This window comes from Mandrillus leucophaeus, unplaced genomic scaffold (genome assembly GCF_000951045.1).
Source record: "Mandrillus leucophaeus isolate KB7577 unplaced genomic scaffold, Mleu.le_1.0 Scaffold408, whole genome shotgun sequence".
Classification (NCBI taxonomy): domain Eukaryota; kingdom Metazoa; phylum Chordata; class Mammalia; order Primates; family Cercopithecidae; genus Mandrillus; species Mandrillus leucophaeus.
The window spans coordinates 2513664-2527465 of NW_012104343.1; positions in this window are offsets into that span (position 1 = coordinate 2513664).

Consider the following 13802-nt stretch of genomic DNA (forward strand, 5'->3'; position numbering starts at 1 on the left):
TTCCTTTGGATGTATACCTTGTAGTGGGATTCCTGGATCATATGGCAGTTGTATTTTTAATGTTTGAAGTGCCCCCACACTGTTTTCTATAATGGCTGTACTAGTTTACATTCCCACCAACTGTATAGATGAGTTTCCTTTTTTCCACATCTTTGCCAGCACTTGTTATCTTTTTGTCTTTTTGATAATAGCCTTTCCAACTGGGGTGAGGGGATACCTCATTGTGGTTTTGATTCGCATTTCCCTGATGATTAGCGATATTAATTTTTAAAATATATCTGTTGGCCATTTGTATGTCTTCTTTTGAGAATGTCTATTCAAGTCTTTTGGCCATGTTCAAATCAGGTTATTATTATTTTTTGCTCCTGAGTTGTTTGAGTTTTGTATATATTTTGGATATTAACCCTTTTTCAGATGTATAGTTTGCAAATATTTTCTCCCATTCAGTAGGTTGTCTCTTTATCATTTCTCTTGCTGTGCAGAAGCTTTTTAGTTTGATGTAATTCTACATTTTTGTTTTTGTTGCTCATGTTCTTTATTGCAGCCCTCTTCACAATGGCCAAGATAGGGAACCAACCTAAGAAGTGTCTATCAATAAATAAATGGATAAAGAAAATATATGCACATCTACACAGTGGAATGCTATGTGAGGTAATGCATTTGTTAATTAGCTAGACTGAATTATTCCCTAATGTATATATACTTCAAAACATCATGCATGTGATAAAAACACGTTATCTCTCAGTTAAAAAACATATGTATAAAATAGCCTGTTTAGTTTTTAATCTCATCTTTTCGCATTCTTACTAATAAGCAAAAGTCAGTAGATCATGTGTTCTTTGGGTCTTGTGGTCATTAGGGTGAATCAGAAAGGTTTTACTCTAATTGCTTACTCCCTGTGTAAAGCACTATGCTGGTCAAGGTGCAAGCAATTTTCCTTAGCGACAAAGTGAATCTCTAGGTCAAAAGCCCTCAACACATTTTATTTGTAATTCTTAGATGTGTTGTTACTAACATGGGAATTATTAGAAACTATTCTTTTAAAATTATGTATACTCGTTATAATCATTTTTGGATGTAAAGTCAAGAGCAAAGATTTATGCTTGATTTGTAAAATTATATATTTGGAAATCTTGCAGTGATGTAAAGTTAAATCCGATTTAGGTATACATTTAACAAATTAAGTCTTTTAATGCAAAAAGAATAAAATTGGGTTATCCAAGAAAATCTAGGACATGTGGTCACTGTGCCATGCTTTATCAGGGTTGCTAAAAGCCACATGTAAATAATATATATACACATACTCAAGAAAATCCTAAAAATGGGTTAAATGATAGAATTAACAGAGTCATGGAGTAATTGATGAGATAGAGCTGAAAATAATACTCAGAGTGCAAGAGTTAGATGGTTTCTTACGATGCCTCACAATCTTATGATATTAAACTGTTGTTAATAACAGCAACAATAATAATAGCTAATATTACTGAACTCTAACTGTATGCCCAATATATGCTTTTGCTTTAGTAGAATCTATTGGCCTAAGAGCTTTGTGTCTGTTCACTTATTTAGTCCTTTAAATTAACCTATGAAATAGGTGCTAATAATAAAGAAGGCAGTAATATTATCCATTTACCACTTTACAGGTGAGGAAACTGAGGCACAGAAAATGGGCATGTGCCTAATGTTACACAGCTAATAAATGGCACAGCGAGGATTGGACTGTGGAATTTAGGTCACTCACAAACCTGTTTTCCTTTATGTTATCAAAATTTACTTAAATTTCACCATATATTTGGCTAAATACATTAATAATTTAATGAAATTTAAGGAAGGCTGGGAGGATTGGTTAAAATGGTTCTGAAATAGTGCACATGGTGATAATAATGTGTGTTTTATCTTCTGGCTAGGGGTTATTGGGAAAGGTACATGAAGAGGCAATTCTTTTCTTTCCTGTTGTTAATTTATTTCCAACCCTCTGGAATGATTAGGTCCATTTGACAGCCAAGAATGCAAACACAGCATGAAAAGTTCAGGAGCTACCCAAGCCACGAGCACCATAAGGATGGAACATACTGATGGCCAAACTGTTCTCCCATGCAGCCAGGTGCTCTGGCTCCATGCAGGTGCAGTAAGACAGCAGGCCCTGGGATCTTGGCTCCACTCGGATCACTGTTCTTGCCTCTCCTCTTGTCTTCCTATATCCCTTTTACTTCTAGCACATGCCCTGAGTGGCTCTGTCGTGGAGAGCAATAGGATAAGCTAAGTGGGATGGCATTTAAATGTGAAATGGTGAATGCTTTGGGACTGTCCTTTTAAATGAAAGAACTCTTCCACTTTTATCCTCTTCTCTTACCTGGGATTCTGGAAACAAGAGTTATGTCATTTGCTCATTTTATGTATTCCTTTCTCAGTGTGTGCAGGTTGAATTTTTTTTACATGGGATAAACTTTGGTTATGTTCAAAATCCAGTTGATCACAGACCTATCTCATCAAAGTTTAGTTATCAGCAAAGTCATCATTTAGAGTAGTGTGTAGTTCTACGATGAACCAAATCCGTGTGACAGGCCAGGTGTGCCTTTCTCATCCCTGTCCTTCAGGAATTGTCTCCTTTTGTCTCCTCAGAAAGTAGACAAGCGAAAGGGGGATGGATATTTATTTTGGGGCTATCATGTGTTATGTGATCCACATATATCATTTCCTTTATTTTATGTAACAACTCTGAGACACACATTATCACTCCATTTTACAGCTGTCCAAACAGAGGCTTAGAGAGGCAAGTTCAAAGAGCTGAAGTGGTAAAATTGGGATTTGATTCTCAGTTGGGTTGATTCCAGTGTTAGAGTAGCTTCCATGGTGCCATCACTATGGGGATTATGTACACTTTAATTGAGAACCAGATGTTAAACAGAAGGGACCTGGCCTTTTAGTAGAGATTTGAGCATCAATGCAATACTACTTTTGAGGACTCTCATCCTGAAATTATGTCATAGATGAAGTGATTTAGTGTTCTTGTGGATGATCATCCCTTGTGACACAGTACAATAACTAGTCCTATATTACATAAAGGGAAGGGGACCCTCCCAGGAAATATGAGATTGTTGCATTTCACACAAGCTGTAACTCTTGTGGGCAATAATGACTTACCAATTAAGGACATCTTTGTCCAGGCAATTGACGACTGAGATATAAACAGGACTCTTGTTAATGAACTTGGTAATAGATACTTCCTGTTACTCACATTGGTCCAGGTTCAGTTGTTGACATCCTTTTGAGTGACATGCAGGGGTACTGACGGAGAAGCACCATACCTGGGCATTACCCTAACTGGGGGTGGTTGTAGACTAGAGAGCTGCTCCCTCTCCTTTAGTCCTTACATGCGCTCCAATGGAGAACTCATTCTAATTAGATTGCTCCATTACCCACTACCCTCTCTATGCAAATAATTTTCAAATCAGCATCACCCATACTATTTCTACAGTATCCCTTGCCAATATCCAGTACAATATCCCGATTAAAAGGGATTTTAATTGGACATGCTATAGTCACTACAAGCCCCAAATTTCCCAAACCAAACTAACTGTTTCCCTTCAAAGCAAGCTGTTTCTTCTCAACAGTCCCTCTGCTGGTAACTCAACAATGTTAGTAACCCTGGCTCTGTAGTCTTTTATAATGTCTCTCTCTTCTTTATCCCTTTGCAAGTTCTGCCATTCTCTTTTTCCTAGGTAAAATTTCTGGGACCCATTTCCTCATCCCAATCTCCATGAACACCACCCTAGCCCTGCAATGGCCTGCCTGGCTCCTACTCTCACACACCCCAATTTTCGTGCACCTGCAAACTGGATTCTGTCTTCAAGTCTTGAAACTCATTCCACTTCTAGACAAGGAAAAAATTAAAAAGCACTGGGCTAATTGTTTTTCTCTCCCTCAAAAACAAGCGCCATAGTTTTAATTATGAATTTTAAAAATCTTTAAATTAATTTTTTATTAGCCAAGTAATATGTGAATATTCTCATGAGAATTAAAACATTATTGTTAAGGCTAAAGTCCCTATTGCCCTCCCTACCTGCTCCCAGTGAATTATATTTGTTTACATCCTTCCAGATATTTTTCTAAGCCTTAACACACATGTATTTATTAGTAGAAAATAGAAACTATTTTTTTCTGTTTTAAATAACAATTATCACATATAAAAGAATCATTGTGTTATGCATGACATGCATTTTACTCATCTTCCATTTATTGAACACATAATTTATTGGGTGGCTACTAGGTGCCAGGCACTGTTCCAAATTACAGAGAATACATTGGACAACCAAGAGAAAGAAAACCAAACCACCTGAGTTCATGGAGTTTACATGGGCAATCTATTCATATGGTTCAAATAGATACATTTCATGCTTTTCAATGACTGTGTAACACTCCATAATATGGGTATGATAGAATTTATGTAGCTATTTCTGTATTGATGGACATTTAGATAATTTCCAGTGTTCTGCTATGAAAAACAATACTAGCACCTTTGTAAGGTTCCTTGGGCACCTATGTGTATCTCTCTAGGATAGATGCCAAGGGGCAGAACTGCTGAATCATGTGCCCTCCAAGGAAATTCCAGCACTTCCAGCAGCATGTAAAAGAGGACTCACTTCTGCACATCCTTGGAAATGCTTGATGTCATCTCAATTTCATGCATTTCATCCATGTCATGAATAAAAATGATGTTTTGCTGTTATTTAATATAAATCAAATTTTTATAAAATGCCCGTCTATTCACTGTTTTGGGAGAAATGTATAGACTGAGTTAAATCACTATGACCCATTATTATTAGTGACATCATTATTATTTGTTCAACTCATCCAATGTTTATTGAATTGAGAACCATTTCAAATGTATGGCATGCTAAGACAGTCACTCACTCACATAGTCTGCTCCCTTTCTTGGCTCCACCTTGAGAAGGAAGCCTGAAGCAGGACCTGTCCCAAACTCCAGTGGGTAGACAAGGAGACATGAGAGACTGTAGGGAGAGATGGTGAAGGGTAGGGAATAGGAGGGAAGCAGAGCTACTGTGCAAAGCCAGATTCCTGAGATATATACATGTGCACACATACACACACACACACACACTCACAGAGGCAAAGACCAGGGATATCTATCTGTGCCCATGCCCCAGGGGCTGCAGGAATACCAAGAAAAGACCAGGTGTCCAGGAGGCATTTCAGTTCTTTCTGCGAAGACAGCCGGGCCAAGGTCCCTGGACTTTGCCTTCAGGCCATGTTGACCTTGAGCCAAGCCAGCTTTGATAGTGGCCACCAGCTTCAGAAACTTGCTCTCCCCATTCATGTATCCATCACTTATCTTCTTGTAGTGAACCAGCTACCATAAATACTACCATCCCTTCAAAGAACCCGGTGACCTAGGGAGTCCTATTGCTGCAGATGTCCAGGTATCTGGGGAACTTATCTTCTAACTTCTTTAGCTGAAAATACTTGGACTTTTAGCCTTAAGCACCACAATAAATGATTTGGAACATAAGAGGCATAATTGAGGGTCACCAGATCCCCTCCAGCACAGACATTGGCACCATACCTCCGCACATCAGATCTGCATGATCCTGGCCATTTTTACAAATTTGCCACTTCAAACATTGATAGTGACAAATATGAAGGATAATGCAGGCCAAAAGCTAACATCAGGTGACCATATCAAATAAAGAAGGTAGCTGTCTTTGGTCTCCTCTGCCTCATTTGTGGATAGGCTTCATGATCTGAATGCTCCTGGGTAACCCAGAGATAAGCCTGCCTTGTTCTCTTCTCTGATCTTCCTGTGGCTTGGTCCTCTATGACTGAATCCCAGCTCTGATAATCTGCACATTAAAGAACAGGTGTGTATTAACTTGGTAAAGCCAGGGGAAGGCTGGTAAGGAAGAGAAAACAATACACTCAAGTTGCAGGAACTACTGTGTTGGGCTTGTAGGTCATCCCATTCAATGTTGGGTGAGTGAATGAAGCCATTCGCTGGAGCCAGTGGCTCAGTGCATCAAAGTCTAAAGTAGAAAGTAGAAAGTGGAGGAAGTGAGGCTGGAGGAGAAAACAGAAGCCCAGTCATGGAGAGCTTAGTATGACATTCCAGCGGATTTGGACCTGACCTTATTGACAATGAGAAACCCTTCCATGTTTGTTAGAATCTATATAAAACTGCCTGGGCCTTCATGTGAAAGTGAAAAAAACCAGAGCACTTTTCAGAGTGTTCTCTTCCTGGCATTCAAGAGGAACTGAATGAGGAACTATAGTCATTTGGTGAACAGAGAATTGGAGGAATTAGAATGGCTTTAAGGAAGTAGTCAACTGCATTCCTTTGTTCAGCAAGTATTTATTGAGTGCTTGCTATGTGCCAGGCACTTAATAGTTGATGAAGATATCGACTGAGCAAAAATGATTAAGTTCCTACTCTTATGGAGCTTATATTCCAGTAGGAGGGACAGACAATAAACAACCAACCATATGTGATATCAGTTGGTAGGTGCTATGAGAAAAGCTCAAGTAGGGAAAAGGCATTTAGAATAATGGGAAGGAAGAGAGAGAGTGAGCCATGCAGATGGGAGTGGGAACATTGAAGGAGTGCAAATGTCCTGAGGCTAAGTGTGCTTCGCATGTTCAGAGAAAATATTTATGGCACACCTTTTCTGCACCCATTTTTTTTCCTCTTCAACTTTTAAGTTCTGGGGCACATGTGCAGGATGCACAAGTTTGTTGCATAAGTAAACATGTGCCATGGTGATTCCCATCACCTACGTATCAAGCCCAGCATCCATTAGCTATTCCTCCTGATGCTTTCCCTCCCCCAATCCCTGCCAACAGGCCCAATTGTGTGTTGTTCTTCCCTATGTGTCAATGTGTTCTCATTGTTCAGCTCCCACTTGTAAGTGAGAACATGTGGCGTTTGGTTTTCTGTTCTTGCATCAGTTTGCTGAGGATAGTGGCTTCCAGCTCCATCCATGTCCCTGAAAAGGACATAATCTTTTCCCTTTTTACGGCTGCATAGTATTCCATGATGTATATGTACCACATTTTTTTAATCCAGTCTATCATTGATGGCCATTTGGGTTGACTTCACATCTTTGTTATTGTCTGCGCCCATTCTTAGGTGCTAGAGTAAAATTGTTAACATGGGGGGCAAGATCACTGCTCTTATGGGGACATCCTCATGATATACTAACTTTCATTAGTTTCTCTCTTAGAAGATAATGTTATGTCTAAGTTAAGAACAGTAATTGAACCATCTGTCCATGGCACCCCCTTCTTCTTTTCAAACTCCCTATTTGTTATTTAGGATTCAGCTTAGTCCTCACCTTCAGTTGCTAGTTCTTAACCCCAATCCGATTTGCTAATTCCCCAAATCCCCACCTGTGCCTGTGAAATCACATCTGGCTCTGTCATGGCCCTTATTGTATTTAGTATAATACTTTGTCTATTGACCTCTTTTCCCAAGTCTTCTGTGCACTCCTTGCTATGGCAGGGATTGGGTCTTAGGTGTTGCCTCCTACCATTGCCTTGTATATCACGGGTACTTGATATAGAGCTTGGCTGAAGGAGTTTGGAAATAATCTGAATCCATACCAGAGTTGTCTTTGGAGGCTAGGAGGGTCATCCAACATAGCCCCGATACAGTTTGGATATGTAATCCCTAGTATTGGAGGTGGGGCCTGGTGGGAGGTGACTGGGTCATGGAGGCAGAGTCTCATTAATGGTTTAGTACCATTCACCTTGGTACTAGATAGTGAGCGAGTTCTCATGAGATCTGGTTGTTTAAAAGTGTGCAGAACTTCTCTCTCTTCCTCCTGCTCCAGCCACATAAGACGAGCCTGCTTCCACTTCATCTTCCGCCACGATTGTAAGTTTCCTGAGGCCTCCTCAGAAGCCAAGCAGATGGCCAGCATCATGCTTCCTGTGCAGCCTATGGAACTGTGAGCCAATCAAACCTCTTTTCTTTATAAATTACCCAGTCTCAGATATTTCTTGGTAGCAGTGTGAGAACAGACTAATACACCCTCTTCAAAGAAACCCCAAGAAAGTGTCAGAGCAACTGATGGAAGAATGTCAAGCGGGGAAGCCTTCTGGTGGATAAGTCTCTGGTCCTCTCTTCCATTCCAACATGAAGAAGAGATAACGGGCTTCTCAACCTTTCCCTCAACCCTCTCTCCATCTAATTCCTCACTAGGAAGATGGGTATGGGAGAACCTTGACTCTGAGAGAGCTGTCAGCTACAAAGGCCTTGATATATAATCTTCTCCCCCAGTTTCTCCATGGACGGGCAGGCTTGGCTTTGGAATGGAAGGCCAGACACAGCTGCTAATGAAGTTGGGTTGCATTTTCTCATCCTGTGGTCACAGAAGGCCCTTTAGTGTTTATTCTTCAGGAAGTGGCTACTTTACATCATTGTGAGAGCTGGAAGGACCTCAGTCCTTCAAGTAGTTGGTTGTAATTTTAATAGGTTTCTGGCTGTGCTTAACTGTCTTTAGGAGCATGGCTGCTGGAAGTTTTACTTGAAAGAAAGAAAGAGAAAAAGAGTAAGCTTACTTCAATGGATGACTGCCTCTCTTCTGAGAAGTCATCAGGGTATGAGGTCTGCATGTTTTTGATTGGTTCTCTTTTAAGGTGAGGCCATTTCTTGCTTACAGAGATGATTGCCATTTTTCTTGGGTTATCCCAAAGGGTCTGTGAGGCTGTGTTTTTTTCAGTTAACAACCTAGTAATTGAAAGTGTTCAGAGTACGAGGAGCCAGTGACAAGAGAAAGGGATTAGCCATTGAGGGATAACTGGGAATCAGGACCAGAAGATGAGGGAAGGTTATTAAAATATCACAGAGGAGGTTTTTAAAGAAGCAACTCCACTTTTGATGATTCCGTAGCATAGTTTAAATGGCCATGGTCAATCATCTAGCTGTCGGCCGTAAGATGCTTGAGTTCCCAGTGGGTCTTTTCCTGTGTGTAGATACATCAGTAGGTCTTGATGTGTGAATTCGTCTTTAATTATGTGGACTCTACAAGCAGTTCCTAATGACGAATGAACTGTGCTCCCAAATTTCAGTCTCAGGTTGGTTGGTGAGCTTAATCAACTCAGGTTTCTCCACCAAGGGTTATACTCTAATGCAAAAAAGGGGCACTGTGGAGAAAGATTCCCGGATTTCAAACTCTGCTTCCATCACTTAGTGCTCGTGAACCTTGGAATGAGTCATTTATTTTGTCAGAGTGTCAGTTTCTTCATGGGTAAAATTGGAATAATAGTATCAATTCTTACCTCATGGGGTTGTTGTGAGATCCAGGAGAAATGCTTCCTGCCTGGCACTTAAGACAGCCCCCTTGGGCCAATCACTGCATCTGTCTGCTCCTGCCTTCCCCACTCCCCCTTTCCTCCATCTCCGTTTGAGTGGTCACTGCACTCAGAACCTTTGTATTTAGAGGACTAATTTCCAGAATGCCTCTTTCCCAGGAGACAAGACCATTGAGAATCTTGCCATAGGTTATAAAACAGTAAACAACCTGGGTTGTCTTTTCATTTATCAAGAATAGTTAGCTTGGTCTTAGATACAACTCACTGTGAGGCTGCTCATGACCTTGTATTTGACTAGATATGAGCCTTTAACTGAACCAGCTCTCAATGGGTCTACAGCAGCAAACGATGTTATTGAGGCATGAGTTCCAGCAACTGGATGCCCATTTAATCATCTGCCCCATCTTCTTTCTAGGGAATCCAGTGATATCAAGGGGGGTGTTTCCTTATCTTAGAAAGATCCATTAGAAAGTAAGTTAGCTACCTAGGAGTAAGCCATAGTTGCAATCACACGTTGGAAAGTGTTTCTCACCACAGAAAACTGGGTGGCTTGTGAGCTCAAAGGAATATCTGGAATCTATTAGGGGCAGAGTTCTTCTCTCCTAACCATTTTTCCAATTCCTCACACCCAGGCCCATTTATTTTCTTTTCCTTTTTTTTCCTCTCCAAAGATACAGGCTAACAATGTCTATAAAATTATTGAACTTTGTTGTTTTAATTCATTTTCAGGAATTATTGACCCAATAGAACTTAATGACACTAAAGAGTTGAGGCCCTTTGTGTAAATCCTTCATCCTTTGCAGATTAATAGCCAGACAAGACTTGGAAGGGCTCCAAAGTCCAAATGCTAAAATCTATACCAGATTTTCAGCTGAGAGAAAGTTACTGTTCCTGCATCATACTTTGATTTTTTTTTTTTTTAATGGAACAGCAGCAATAAGGACAACAATAACAAGATGCAATTGCTGTCCCTTTTCTTTCTTACAAATTTTTTTTTTAAAAAACTGACAGTCTCTGATTAACTGGGTGAAAATCAGGAGCACAAACTCACAGCTTTCTCTCAAATATTCTTTGTTCACAGCCTGTAAAATCTGATTTTGAACAAGATCAGATTAATTAAGTATATAGAAAGCAGCCATAGCCACAGCCACTAAAAGCAGATTTCAGTGTAATTTAATTCATGGAAAATAGGAAACAATATATTTATAGGTTCTGTATAAAAAGTCATTCCTTCATTGCTGGATTCTGAAGTAGGATTTTAATTTGCATATTTCAGTAAGGACCCCACATACCCACCCACCCCCGAAAAGGGACCATGACATGTGGCATTTGTTTACCCTTAGCCAGGTCCTGATGAAAGCGTAAGATAACTAACTTCAGTGCCTGGGTCCTCTGAGCCTAGAAGGTATCTGGGAGATGGAGGAAGGGCTGCAGTCCTACTGTGGGAACCCATTCCTCTTTAAAATGAGCCCAAACATTCAACTCGAGCCCTGTCTGACACGCACGACTTGGGCTGGTGCTGTTATTACCCAATCAAGGCATCTGCCCATTTCTAACCCTTCAATGCAGAAGAGACAATTCCACCATCCTACATAATATGTACCAGCCGAATGGATCCCAATTTATCAGGAAAACTACAAATTGTAGAACACCAGCTGAAACTAAAGTAATAAACCCTGTGATCTTTGTACCATACATTTTAGGCTGTTATTTAAGGTCTTCAAGGAGATTGGTGCCATAAAAGCCATTTCTCAGGAATTCTGCCAGCTATAGAAGCATGCTGCTGCAACCACTTGCGCTAATACATTACAACTTGTTTATCGCACTCCCGAAGCACCAGCAGCAGCCGCATTACCAAGGGAGGGGAAATGATGTGCATACCCTCTCAATAGGCAGCTAGATTTTTGTTTCCTATGTGTACATAAAAAAGAAGCACACTTTTCTTTTCCTTCTCCTGTGACAACTCTGTAACCCCTTCCTAGAAATAGCTTGCCACCTCGAAGGACACCGAATAGGGCTCCTCTTAATCTTCGTATTACCTTTGGAGCCCTTACCACTTTCAGCACAAAGATGCAGCTGTCTGGAAAAGATTGTGGAAAATCTTGGGGGGGGGGAGGGAATGGCATGAACCCGTGAACCCATAGACCCGGATATAAATTCCACAAAGTATCTATGCAGACTTGGGCAAGTTATTTAACTGCTTTGAGACTTCATTTCCTTATCTGTGTTTTTATTTATTTATTTATTTTTAAAGAAACAACAATGTCTCTTGTGAATATTAAATGAGATAACAGACCTAAACAGCTTATTACAGTGTCTGGTGTATAGCAAGCACTTGAAAAATGTTGGTTCCGTTCACCTAATTAGTTGATGCAATGAACAAAATATAAGATATTGATTTGCTGCTTTTATAAAAGAGTTGACTATATTGGAAACAAAGTCTTAGTGTATTAATTCTGGCTATTTGCCTAGTAGAGAAATCTTTAGTGCAACTTCTCGAGTGCTGATAAAGATAGCCCCCTGCATTAGTTAGCTAGGGCTGCCATAACAAAGTACCAGACACTCAGTGACTTAAACAGCAAAAATTTATTATCTCACAATTTTGGAGGTTAGAGACCTGAGATCAATGTTTGGGCAGGCTTCGTTTCTTCTGAGGGCTCTCTCCTTGGTTTTAGATGACCATCTTACTGTGCCCTCACATGGTCCTCCCTCTCTCTGTGTGTTAATGGCCTGATTTCCTCTTCCTATTCGGACACTAGTCATATTGGATCAGAGCCCACCGCAATGAGCTTATTTAATCTTAATTACCTCTTTAAAGACCCTGTCTCCAAGTACTGTCACATTCTAAAATACTGGGGGTTAGGACTTCAACAAATGAATTTTGTGGTGAGGACACAATTCAGCCCGTAACAACCCCCTGCCTGACACACCTGTTTCATCAATGGAAGGAGGATAAGAACAGCCTGATCCTACTTCTTGAGCCATTATGTGCTTATTATAATCTTTTAAAACACGAAGTAAATTTGGAAACCCACCCATTATATTGTTGAACACAAGAAACAATTTTAATGGACATAGAAATTGCAATAAAAATAGTATTATCTGATGATATCCTCTGCCTAATTGGCTACCTGGTGAAGAATTAAAGAAAAAATGTCAATTCTTCCCGGTAATGGACTAGTAATCTGATGACTGTGAAATCCTTTAGGTTGCTGAGAAGTCATTTCCCAGCTTAATAGAGCTGGTAGTTATCTACTGCACTGTCATGGTTGGTTTGGCCCGTGATGGATAATGGCTGGATCACGGGGTTGGACAGCTGTGCTGTGAAGGGGCTCTGCACATCAGAATTGGGACTTGATTCTCAGCTCTAGGGACTAAGGCTTGTAAGTCCAGAGTGGCATCTTATCTCAGTGTGGCAAGTGTGGCAAGTCAAAGCAAGGAAGAGACCATCAGCTGCACCTCTGGGGCTGGTTCTGGGGAGGTGTATTAGTTTCTGATTGCTGTTGTAATGAATTGCCATATACATAGTAGCTTTAAAATAGTGCCCATTTACTATCTTACAATTCTAGAGTTCAGAAGTCTCAAATCAGTCTTGTGGATCTAAAGTCAAGGTGTCATCAGGGCTTGTTCCTTTTGGAAGCTATGAGAAAATCGATTTCTTTACCTTTTCCAACTTCTAGAGGTCACCTTCATTCTTTGGCTGTTGGCTTCTTCCTCCATCTTCAAAGTCGAAGGATAGCATCTTCCAATCTCTTTCTGATTCTCTGATCTTTGCTTCCATCATTGCATCTCCTCTCACTCTGACCCACCTCCTTCCCACTTTCACTTATAAGGACACTATGATGACATTGGGCCCACCTGGCTAATCCAGGCTAATCCTTAACTTAATCACACCTGCCAGGTCCCTTTTGCTACATAAGGCAACATATTCACAGGTTCTGGGGACTGGGATATGGACATCTTTTGAGGGCCGTTATTCTACCTACCACAGGGAAGAGGCCTGGATGGTGAACTGTAGGGCCAGATACGGGAGACTGTCAGCAGCTCCAAATGCCAAGCCAAAGATTCTTTACCTGGACTGGAAATGGGGAGATGAGATGGGTGAGTGTGTGTGTGTGCGCACGCGCACGCACGCACACGTGCACACTCACTGGCACACATATGCACATGTACAGGTTGTACAAAGATAGGGTTCAGGAGGCCCATGAACTCTCTCACATACAGGGAGTCATTCATTCCTTTATTCCTATAAAATATTCTTTTCTTTAGATGAGAAAATATATCTCTACTTCCACTAGGTCAAAATATACGTCTCACGTGTCAAAGGAAAGAAAGAGGAGCTGGATGTCCTGGATCTTAGAGCTCCCTGGAAGGCTGTGAGCCAGGGTCTCTGCTCATCATCACAAGTTCTGTTTCTTTCTTCTTTCTTTTTCCTTCTGGCTGACGTTTATTGAGTACTTACCAGGAGGAGATAA